This window comes from Leucoraja erinacea, chromosome 3 (assembly GCF_028641065.1).
Source record: "Leucoraja erinacea ecotype New England chromosome 3, Leri_hhj_1, whole genome shotgun sequence".
NCBI lineage: Eukaryota > Metazoa > Chordata > Chondrichthyes > Rajiformes > Rajidae > Leucoraja > Leucoraja erinaceus.
The window spans coordinates 112,482,890-112,494,657 of NC_073379.1; positions in this window are offsets into that span (position 1 = coordinate 112,482,890).

Below are 11,768 nucleotides of genomic sequence, written 5' to 3' on the forward strand. Positions count from 1 at the left end.
ACTCGGAAATTAGCATCTTGTTCCCTATTGATTTTCAATGGACATTACAAAAAAGCTGTGATCTTGGATAATCAAAGGCCCATTTCTTAAGGAAAGATTAACATTTTTAAATAGCCTAAGTGTCCAAAGATTATTCACAAATAATTCACAATATAACATGATTTTTATATCTAATTTACATTAATTTATAGGCCAAATGGAAGGAATTTAGTGTTCAATTGCTGTAAATAAATGCCCATTTAAATCGGCTTTCTAGTGGGTTCATGTGAACGCGCTGGTTTAGAATGTTGACAGCGCGCTGGATTAGTGCCCTCAAATGCCGAGAAAAATACTGCGGGATATAAAAAGCCCAAAATGAACTACTCGCTATAGATAACTTGATATATAGGGTTATATATATGCCCCATTTAATGTAAAAATAAGGTACATACCTTTAATTGTTTGCTTTATAAAACCCTGGGGCTGCGAGATGTTGCGGAATCAGAGAGTAATTTTAAACTATTATAACTATATTATCGAGGCCTATAAAACTAATAATACCTTTTGCGACCGGGTCTTGCAGCGATTTTTCGTTAATGATTTACTAGGCTGAACATCTGCGATTAGTACAGCCTAGTAAAAATCGCGTTTTAAACCCGCCCCCTCCAAACAGCGCCAAAATCGCGGACCTGGCTGTGGGCAGATTCCCAATGGCGATTCAGGTAGGTTTTGTAACATACCTACTTGTAGGTAAATAGGTTAATTGTCCTTCAACTTCCATGGAAATTATAAACATTGATTTCTCCAATCTTAGGTAGATTTGTCAATAATCTATTAAATGGCTCAAGCTCAATGCATCTATGATTTCCTCATTCATCAAATACACAAATTATATTAAAGGAAAGAAAATTGTATTAACATTGATATCCATTATGGAATGTGATAAATATAGTTGAACATAGTATTTGCAGTGATGTGATTCATGACGGGATAATAATTTTTAATACAAACTTATACAAATATTTTATATATACTAATGCTCCTTCAATTCATTTTCCTCTCACCAACTCCCTCAGTTTCTACCACTCGACTTCAGACCAGTGGCAACTTAAACTGGCCAGTTAATCTACCAATCTAAACAATTTTAACTATATAACAATTACAGCACGGAAACAGGCCATCTCAGCCCTACAAGTCCGCGCCGAACACTTATTTTCCCCTAGTCCCATCTACCTGCACTCAGACCATAACCCTCCATTCCTTTCCTATCCAATTTATTTTTAAATGATAAAATCAAACCTGCCTCCACCACTTCCACTGGAAGCTCATTCCACACAGCTACCACTCTCTGAATAAAGAAGTTCCCCCTCATGTTACCCCTAAACTTCTGTCCCTCAATTCTGAAGTCATGTCCTCTTGTTTGAATCTTCCCTACTGTCAATGGGAAAAGCTTATCCACGTCAACTCTGTCTATCCCTCTCATCATTTTAAAGACCTCTATCAAGTCACCCCTTAACCTTCTGCGCTCCAAAGAATAAAGACCTAACTTATTCAACCTTTCTCTGTAACTTAGTTGCTGAAACCCAGGCAACATTCTAGTAAATCTCCTCTGTACTCTCTCTATTTTGTTGACATCCTATAATTGGGCGACCAAAATTGTACACCATACTCCAGATTTGGTCTCATCAATGCCTTGTACAATTTTAACATTACACCCAACTTCTATACTCAATGCTCTGATTTATAAAGGCCAGCACACCAAAAGCTTTCTTTACCACCCTATCTACATGAGATTCCACCTTCAGGGAACTATGCACAGTTATTCCTAGATCCCTCTGTTCAACTGCATTCATCAATTCGCTACCATTTACCATGTACATCCTATTTTGATTTGTCCTGCCAAGATGTAGCACCTCACACTTATCAGCATTAAACTCCATCTGCCATTTTCAGCCCATTCTTCCAAATGGCCTAAATCTCTGTAGACTTTGGAAATCTACTTCATTATCCACAACACCACCTATCTTAGTATTTTGGGACAGGAGAGGAAACTGGAGCACCCAAAGAAAATCCAAAAGATCACAGTGCAAATTCCACACTGTACCCAAGGTCAGGGTTGAGCCCGTGTGAGGCAGCAGCTCTTCCAGCTGCTCTGCTGTGCATTTGGGATAATGGATAGAGTTTCTAATAAAATTCCCTTAAATTGTGGTGAAAACTTTGATATCCATATGAAATAGCAGGCTAAGCCCCTGTTTCACAGTTCACCTGAAACATGACACATCAGCAGTCCTTAAACACTACAGTGACCTGTCAGACTGGAATACAGACTCAAGCCTCTGAAGAAGTCCCATTGAGCTACATTTCCCCAGTGCTTAGCTGCTAATGGAACACGTACGTGATCAGAGATACAACCTATAAAATGGCCCAGAAGTCTGAAGGCCATCTATTTACAAAATAATGGATAATTTAGCAGAAAGTACAGGAGAAATATTCACCAATACTTTTGGTGACAGAAGAAGACAGTGCTGGAGTAGCTCTGTGAGTCAGGCAGCATCTCGAGAGAAGATGGATAGGCAACATGTCTCCATTGAAGATGGGCACAAAATGCTGGAGTCATTCAGCAGGACAGGCAGCACCTCTGGAGAGAAGGAATGGGTGATGATTTGGGTTGAGACCCTTCTTCATACTGAGAGTCAGGAGAGGGAGTCTAGAGATATTGGTAGGGTAGGAAAACGCCAGATTAAAGCAGGTAATAATAAGGAATTATCTAATGTTTCATTGCAGCGCTTCCTATAGAGGCAGCAGCCTGTCAGCAGCGCATTAGTCTTTTCAATTTTTAGTACGTTTTAAAGTTTGTTTTAATGTTTCTTTGTGTGGGGGGGGGGGGTGAGGCGGAAACCGCTTTGGTCGCCTCCTCTATGGAGAGGCGACTTTTTCCAGGTCGCCTCCCCCGTGGCCTAACATCAAGGATCGGTGCGGCCTTTCCACGGAGACGCACCCGGGGCTTCAGCGGCGGGCGCAGCGTGGACTCTCGGCGTGGAGCGGGTGAGCCCTCGCTGGAGGGGAGCGCTCCGTTTCGTAAGCCCGCAGCAGCCGGCAGCCTGAAGCCACGGTCTGCAGAGTTCCAGCTGGTGTGGTGTCTACAGCCCGGGATCCCTCGTGGGGGACCCGGGGGAAGAAGAAGTCATCACTGCCGGCCCGCGGCCAACTTCGGGGCCGGCGTGAACTTAACATCACCCCTGGAGGGGAGCTTCGACCACCGGCCCTGCAGTCTACGGTGCTTCTGACTGCGGCAGAGACTTTAAATCTCGACCGATCGGCCTGCGGCCTACACCATCTTAAAGCCGCGGTCTCCGGTGAGGAAGAGCCGATCCTGGACTGACTCTGTTCTCTGGTCCTGACCACGGGGGGGAAATGGAGGAGGACTGGCCAAATTTGCCTTCCACCACAGTGATGAATGCCGTGGTGGATGTTTGTGTTACAGTTTTATTGTGTATTGTGTGTTCTTTATTATTGTACTGCTGCTGACAACCCAAATTCCACCGACCCTGGTTGCGTGGCAATAAATTCTATCTCTCTCTCTCTCTAAGCTGAGGGGAAGGTGACAACGCAGCATACAATCAGTAATATTTAATCAGGAGGAAGTAGAACTAGTCTGAGAACTATGATGGGGAGAGAAAGCAAGGGTTACTTGATTTCTCTAACCAAGTTCTCCCTCCCCATCCTAGTTCTCCAACTAGTTCAACTGTCCACCTGATCCTCAGCAAGCAATGAAATTCTAAATTTCCTTATCATCATCTGTTTTGAACTGTCATTTTCACACCTTACTGATACGTCTAAACTCCCCTGACTGAAGAAGGGTCTCGACCCAAAACATCACCCATTCCTTCTCTCCAGAAGATGCTGTCTGTCTTGCTGAGTTACTCCAGCATTTTGTGTCTACGATGATCTAGTCGGATTGTATCCAGTCGGGAAGAATGATAAATGCTTGAATATGGATCAGATTTGGTTTTAATTTGTGACCTTTGAGACCTTTGCTAAACCCTATTTTTGCAGCCATTTTTCAAGGTCATAAACTTGAGAACTTATATATTTTCTGTCTCCACGGATGCTGCCTGGCCTTCAAAAACTGAACTTCACACAGAACCAGTGTGTCTCAGGAATATTTATCATATGATCAAGGACCTAAATCTTTAAATAAACAATTTTCTTTCTTTTATTAAAAAAAAACTGTGTTTCCATGCAAACGAAAAGGTGCATTAATTATGTTTCAAACTTTAAAAAAAAATAGACAGGCATTTTCAAATCACAAAGATTGTTAATGAATACAATATTCCTACTGCCTTTAAGTCAGAAATATCATATAATATATTTCATGTAACTTAGTAAGTTTACTTCTGCACTTTTTATCCTTGGGACACAAAGCTGCAATATGATATTTCCTGGAAGGCATCATTATTCTATTCTTCATTTAATTATGCAGGAAGGCCTCTGGCTATCCATAGCTATGTGGAAGGAACATCCAGTAGCTGATTAGACCACACATTCACAGATTCCATCTGCTCATTCCTGCACCTTGTGACCAAAACCACCTTGCTGCCTTAATTGCTCACTTCCAAGGAGCCAAAGACATGCCCTCGCTTGTGGTTCCCAGTGTCTAGCGGCTCCTCATAGTCATGAGTGGCAGATATCGAATTCCTGTCCCCAAATTTATGCAGAGTCGTTGTCATGGTCAGATAAATAGTTTCTATTAATGAACTAAAATAGACATAAATTTACAGAGAAACCATCATTGCCACAGATAACAACTAAAGGAAGCCTTTCTGTGTATCAACTTCATTGTTTATGGTGAAATGTCCAGTTAATATTCATTATGAAGAGATTAAATTAAATAAAGATTTATTTCATTCTACTACCTGCTCTCTTGGTTATTGATGTTCTGCATCAGAAGCTAAATAGTCAAGAATGTTTAATTGTCATGAGCACCGAAAACAGAACAATGAAATTCTTACCTGCAGCAATATTAAACTGTACAGTATTAAACCAAAATCACAAAGTGTATTATGAAAGTTCTTTTTACCAATAAGAGACTTTATAAAATAATTTTGCTAATAGAATATTCAATAATGCTCTAATTCTGCTAAGCACCATAAAACCTTGCTAACAAAAAAATATATCAACTGACATTAACAAGGAATTGCAGATGCAGGTTTCTACCAAAGACACAAAATGCTGGAGTAACTCAGCAGGTCTGAAGCAACATAGATAGGTGATGTTGTGTCCGAACCCTTCTTCAGACTGATTGTAGTGTGGGTGGGGAAAGGAGGTGGGTGGGGGGGGGGGGGGGGGGGGGGGGGGTGTAAATAAGCTGGAAAAGAGGAGGAGCAAGACAGCACTTGGCCGATAAAGGGTGAACACAGGTGCGGGGGGGTTATATTTATAAAAACTTGCATCATCAAAGATTTGATAATGTGACGTGATGATTGTTGTGAAGAAAATCAATACATTGTAAACCTTATGCTTTCATTGTAACGTTGCGAGGATTACAAACTCCCATAGCAAACTTCAGCATGTTAATTATTTGTGACTTACCTGGTGTACAATGAGAATTGAGAAGGCTGCAAAATATACGGAGGAATCGCAATTCCAGAGTAAATCAGATGTTACATATCAACAACACTTTTATAATGCTTTACTTTTGGTAGTGGTGGTATTGCATTCAATTTTGGCAGTGAGTTGCTTCAGTTTAGTGGCTGCACTTCCCAACATCAACCAACATACTGTAGACAATAGTTGCAGGAGTAGGCCATTTGTCCCTTCGAGCCAGCACCACCATTCAATATGATCATCCAGAATCAGTATCCCGTTCCTGCTTTCTTCGCATATCCCTTGATTCCATTAGCCCCAAGAGCTATATCCAACACTCTCTTGAATACATCCAGTGAATTGGCCTCCACTGCCTTCTGTGGCAGAGAATTCCACAGATTCGCAACTCTCTGGCTGAAAAGGATTTTCCTCAACTCAATCCTAAATGGCCTACCCCTTATTCTTAAACTGTGATCCCTGGTTCTGGACTCCCCCAACATGGGGAACATTTTTCCTGCATCTCCTCAATGTGATCATTCTGCTGCATTTTGCAATGCAAATGAAGTTTCTCATGTTGGTATATAATCATATCTTACAGATCGATTGTGTTGAGATATAAATCTCTTTAGAAACACAGAAAAATAGGTGTAGGTGTAGGCAAATTGGGCCTTCGAGCCAGCACCACCATTCAATATGATCATGGCTGATCATCTACAATCAGTACCCCGTTCTTGTTATTCCCCCCATATCCCTTAATTCCTTTAGCCCTAAGATACCCTCTCATCCTTCTAAATTCCAGTCAATATAAGCCCAGTCGATCCATTCTTTCATCATATGTCAGTCCCGCCATCCCAGGAATTAACCTGGAGAACCTACGCTGCACTCCCTCAAAAGCAAGAATGTCTTTCCTCAAATTAAGACACCAAAATTGCACACAATACTCCAGGTGCGGTCTAACCAGGGCCCTGTACAACTGCAGTGGGACCTCCTTGCTCCTGTACTCATCCTCTCGCTCTGAAGGCCAACATGCCGTTAGCCATCTTCACTGCCTGCTGTACCGGCATGCTTACTTTCACTTCCATACATTAATGCTAAGCATTCATAACAGCTTCTTCCAAAACACCATTACCCTGCTGAACTCACAGGCCTGGCGCTAGCCCCCCCCCCCCTTCTCATCAGGTATTATTTATAGTTTATATAATTTATAGTCAAGCTCTATTCACCAGAATATAGCACATGTCAATCTTTTATCTGTATATATGTATATGCAGATGTACTTAGATCAATATATCCTCTATTTTAAGTACACTGCGCATACTCACACACATATTCACGAGACTAAAAGATAGCATCAACGTCATCGTGCAGCCTTTGTTGTCTGACTTGCATTGGTATTGGTATCTTTTATCTGTATATATGTACATAGATCAATATATCCTAATTTGTATGTATTGTTTTAATCAGCATTTGAATACTTTGCACTCAAGTTAGATGCTAAACTGCATTTTGTTGTACCTGTACTTGTATTTGTGCAATGACAATAAAGTTGAATCTAGTCTAATCTAATCTTATAAACACATTTCTGCCAGAATCACAGATTATTGCAGACCAACCATAACTGCTGGATGTTTTAAGTTTAGGTTTGGGTTTATTATTGTTATTATTTATTATTGTTACACGTATGAGTTACAGTGAAAACATTTGGTTTTCTATCCAATCAAATCAGATATTGTAAGCCAACCATGTCATCCCTGGGTGCCTGCAATTCTACCACCCACCAAATGGAGCTCAGGGCCTGGCAGACATTGACACACAGATAACAACCTGGCTGCTCAACACCCGAGCAGGCTTGACATCTAACTATTCCTTTGGTTTATGTTTCATTCGCAAGAAGAAGATATTGTAATACAAAAATACAATCAAGCCAAACTCAAGTACACCTAGATAGAGCAAAGGGGAAGACACAGAATGCAGAATATGGTTCCAAGCATTGTTGTGCACCAGTTCCATACACAAAGTCCACTGTCCATGAAAATGTAGAGGTGAATGGGACAGTACCCTAGCTAATGGAAGGCCTGTTCAGAAGCCTGATAATAGAGGGGAAGATGTGGTACTTGAGTGTGGTGGTGTGCTCTTTCAAGCACCTGTATCTTCTGCCAGACGGGAGCAGGGAGAAGCAGGAATAACTGTGGTGGGATAAGTCTTTGATTACGTTGTCTGCTTTTCTGAGGCAGTGTGAAGTGTGGGTAGAATCAATGGTGGGAAGTCTGGTTTGTGTGATAGACTGGGCTACCACAACAACACTACAATTTCCTGCCGTCTTGGGCACAATTGTTGCCAAACCAAGCTGTGATGCCGCACAACAGTACGCTTTCTCTGGTGTATCTGTCAATGTTTCTAAGGGTCATTGAAATAGATTGGGTAGTTCCATAGAATCTCGTGCCCAAACTAGGAGAATCGAGAACTACAGGACACAGGTTTAAGATTTAATATGAACCTGAGGGGTAACTTTTTCCACACAAAAGGTGGTGGGTGTACGGAACGAGCTGCTAGAGGAGGCAGGTATTGTCACAATGTTTAAGCAACATTTAGACAGGTACATGGATAGGACCAGTTGGTCGATGTGTGCAAGTTGAGCCAAAGGGCCTTTTCCCACCCTATAAGACATGCTGAATATCCTCTCTCTCCTGAGAAAGTAGATGTTGATGTGCCTTCTGGGCTTCATGGGGCCCCAGTGTTTTTAAAGGGAAGATAGGAAAATAGGCTTTGGGGAGTTTAAAGGGAATGTGGCAAAAGGCCAGATACAAAACCATTGGGTTTTGTGAACAATTGAATGGCAGATTATCAGAGCTTTACTGAATATGTGACTGTAAAGGTGAATGTGACTATACATGTGAATACAGAGCCAATCGAGTAAGCATTTGATGGAAGAGAGACTGGAGCATTCAACAGGCAGTAACTCTGATGATGTTTCATATCTATTGTAACATCTCTAATCTTGTTCTTGTAAAAACTCATAGAGTGATACAGTGTGGAAACAGGCCCTTCAGCCCAACTTGCCCATACCGGCCAACAATGTCCCAGCTACACTAGTCACACCTGCCTGTGCTTGGTCCATATCCCTCCAAACCTGTCCTATCTATTGGGAGCTATTGGGGGTTGATGCTGGCACATGTAACTGGGTCCTGAACTTTCTGTCGCAACGGCAGCAGACAGTCAGGGTGGGCAGTAGGACATCAAAAACCATGGCCGTGAGCACTGGCTCACCCCAAGGCTGTGTCCTAAGCCCCCTGCTGTTTAGTCTGCTGACACACGACTGTACTGCTAGACTCAACAACAACTTCATCAACAATGTTTAAGAGGGAACTGCAGATGCTGGAGAATCGAAGGTTACACAAAAAAGCTGGAGAAACTCAGCGGGTGCAGCAGCATCTATGGAGCGAAGGAAATAGGCAACGTTTCGGGCCGAAACCCTTCTTCAGACTGATCGGGGCGGGGACAAGAAAGGGAAAAGGAGGAGGAGCCCAAAGGCTGGGGGATGGGAGGAGACAGCAGGGGGGCTGAGGAAGGGGAGGAGACAGCAAGGACTAACAAAATTGGGAGAATTCGATGTTCATGCCCCCAGGATGCAGACTCCCCAAACGGAATATGAGGTGCTGTTCCTCCAATTTCCGGTGCTGCTCGCTGTGGCCATGGAGAAGACCCAGGACAGAGAGGTCGGAGACGGAGTGGGAGGGGGAGTTGAAGTGCTGAGCCACCGGGAGGTCAGCTTGGTTATTGCGGACCGAGCGGAGGTGTTCGGCGAAACGATCGCCCAACCTCCGCTTGGTCTCACCGATATAGATCTGCTGACATCTAGAGCAGCTTCATCAACTTCATCAACAAGTTCGCTGATGACACAACAGTAGTGGGTCTCATCAGTGACAATGATGAGTCGGCGTACAGGATGGAGGTGGAGCTGCTCACAGGATGGTGCAAATCCCACAACCTCATTCTCAACGTGGGAAAAACTAAGGAGATGGTGGTTGACTTCAGGAGGGCGGGGAAACAACACCATACACCTCTGCACATCGACGGAGCTGATGTGGAAAGGGTCAGCAGCATGAAGTTCCTAGGACTACATCTGTCTGATGACCTGACGTCCACGGCCAACACCACAGCACTGGTCAAGAGAGCCCAGCAGCGACTACACCCTCTCCGAAGACTACGTAAAGCAGGTCTCCCCACTACACACCTACGGACTTTTTATAGGGGGACAATCGAGAGCACATTAACCTACGGCATCACTTCCTGGTTCGGGAGCTGCAAGGCGTACGAACGGCACCAACTAGACAGGATAGTGAAGACTGCCAGCAGGATTATTGGTGCTCCACTCCCTTTCCTGCTGGACATATACAGGAAGAGATGTCTCAACAGAGCCATCTCCATCATCAAAGACCCCTACCATCCATCGCATCACATATTCTCCATCCTGCCATCTGGGAAGAGGTACAGGAGCATTAGCTGCAAAACCAGCAGGATGCTCCTCAGCTTCTTCCCGCAGGCTATAAGACTGATAAACAGACTTTGCCCCCTGCCAAGTATCGCGCACAAACCCCCACACTGCAGCAGAGCCACTGTTGTGCCGCTGCCGATCGGAACGCCTGTTGAATGTTTAGTAGAGTGTTAAATTTGTTCATAATACATGTATTTTTATTTCTATTTATTTCTTACTGCACACTGAATGGACACTGGTTGAGCAACGTTTTTTTGTTTCCTCTGGGTATGTGAGTACAGGAAAATGACAATAAAGATATACAATACTATACTATACTATCCATGTACCTGTCTAACTGTTTCGTAAACGATGGGATAGTCCCAGCCTCAACTACCTCCTCTGGCAGCTTGTTCCATACACCCACCACCCTTTGTGTGAAAATGTTACCCCTCGGATTCCTATTAAATCATTTCTCCTTCACCTTGAACCTATGTCCTCTGGTCCTTGAGTCCCTTACTCTGGGCAAGAAACTATGTGTATCTACCCAATTTATTCCTCTCATGATTTTGTACACCTCTATAAGATCTCCCTCATCTACCAGCTCTCCGAGGAATAGAGACCCAGCCAACTCAATCAACCTCCCCCTATAGCTCACACCCTCTAGTCCTGGCAACATCCTCATAAATCTTTTCTGAACCCTTTCCAGCTTGACAATATCTTTCCGATAACATGGTGCCCAGAACTGAACACAATATTCTAAATGCGGTCTCACCAACGTCTTATACAACTGCAACATGACCTCCCAACCTCTATACTCAATACTCTGACTGATGAAGGCCAATGTGCCCAAAGTTCTTTTGACCACCTTATCTACCTGCAACTTGACCTCCAAGGAACCATGCACCCGTTTAATCTGTTACTGATTATTTTTATAGTTGGTGCCACCAACAGTGGCATGCTATACCACATAATATGTAAATAAGCAGACCACATTACAGAGTTTATTTCCAAATTAAATAAAATCTTTCAGTTGAAATTGAACTCGCTGTTAAGCTTGGATTATTTACTGTGTACGTCAACCTTCTATACTCTGAGATTCCAGTCATTGGATCACAGAATTCTTGTACTTTCAGCACTGTGGAATCTAAGGTTGATTTTACCCAAATTGCACATCTAGAACCAGGAATCATAGTCTAAGATTAATAATTCACCCTTCAGAACAAAGGTGAGATAAGTTTTTGTAATTCAGATGGTAGTGAATCTAAAGGATTCCCTATCTAAGAGGATTTTGAAAGGTCACATGTGGTCTATTTAGGACAGAGATTGATAGATACAACAATGAGAAGGCCTACCGGGAGGAGGTGGCTGGTCTAGCACTCTGGTGCCAGGATAACAGCCTCCTCTTGAACATCAAAAAAACGAAGGAGCTGATCATGGACTTTAGGAGGGCACATCATCCGAGGACGTACACTCCATTGAGGATAAATGGGGATCCTGTGGATGGGGTGAACTGTTTTAAATATCTGGGAGTCCACATCTCTGAGGATATGACATGGGCATCACACGCCACAGCACTCGTGAGTAAGGCAAGGCAGCGCCTTTACCAGCTCAGGCAATTGAGGAAATTCTGAGTGTCTCCGAGAATCCTCCAGTGCTTCTACGCAGCGGCTGTGGAAAGCATCTTGTCCGGGAACATTACCATCTGGTTTGGGAATTGCTCTGCCAA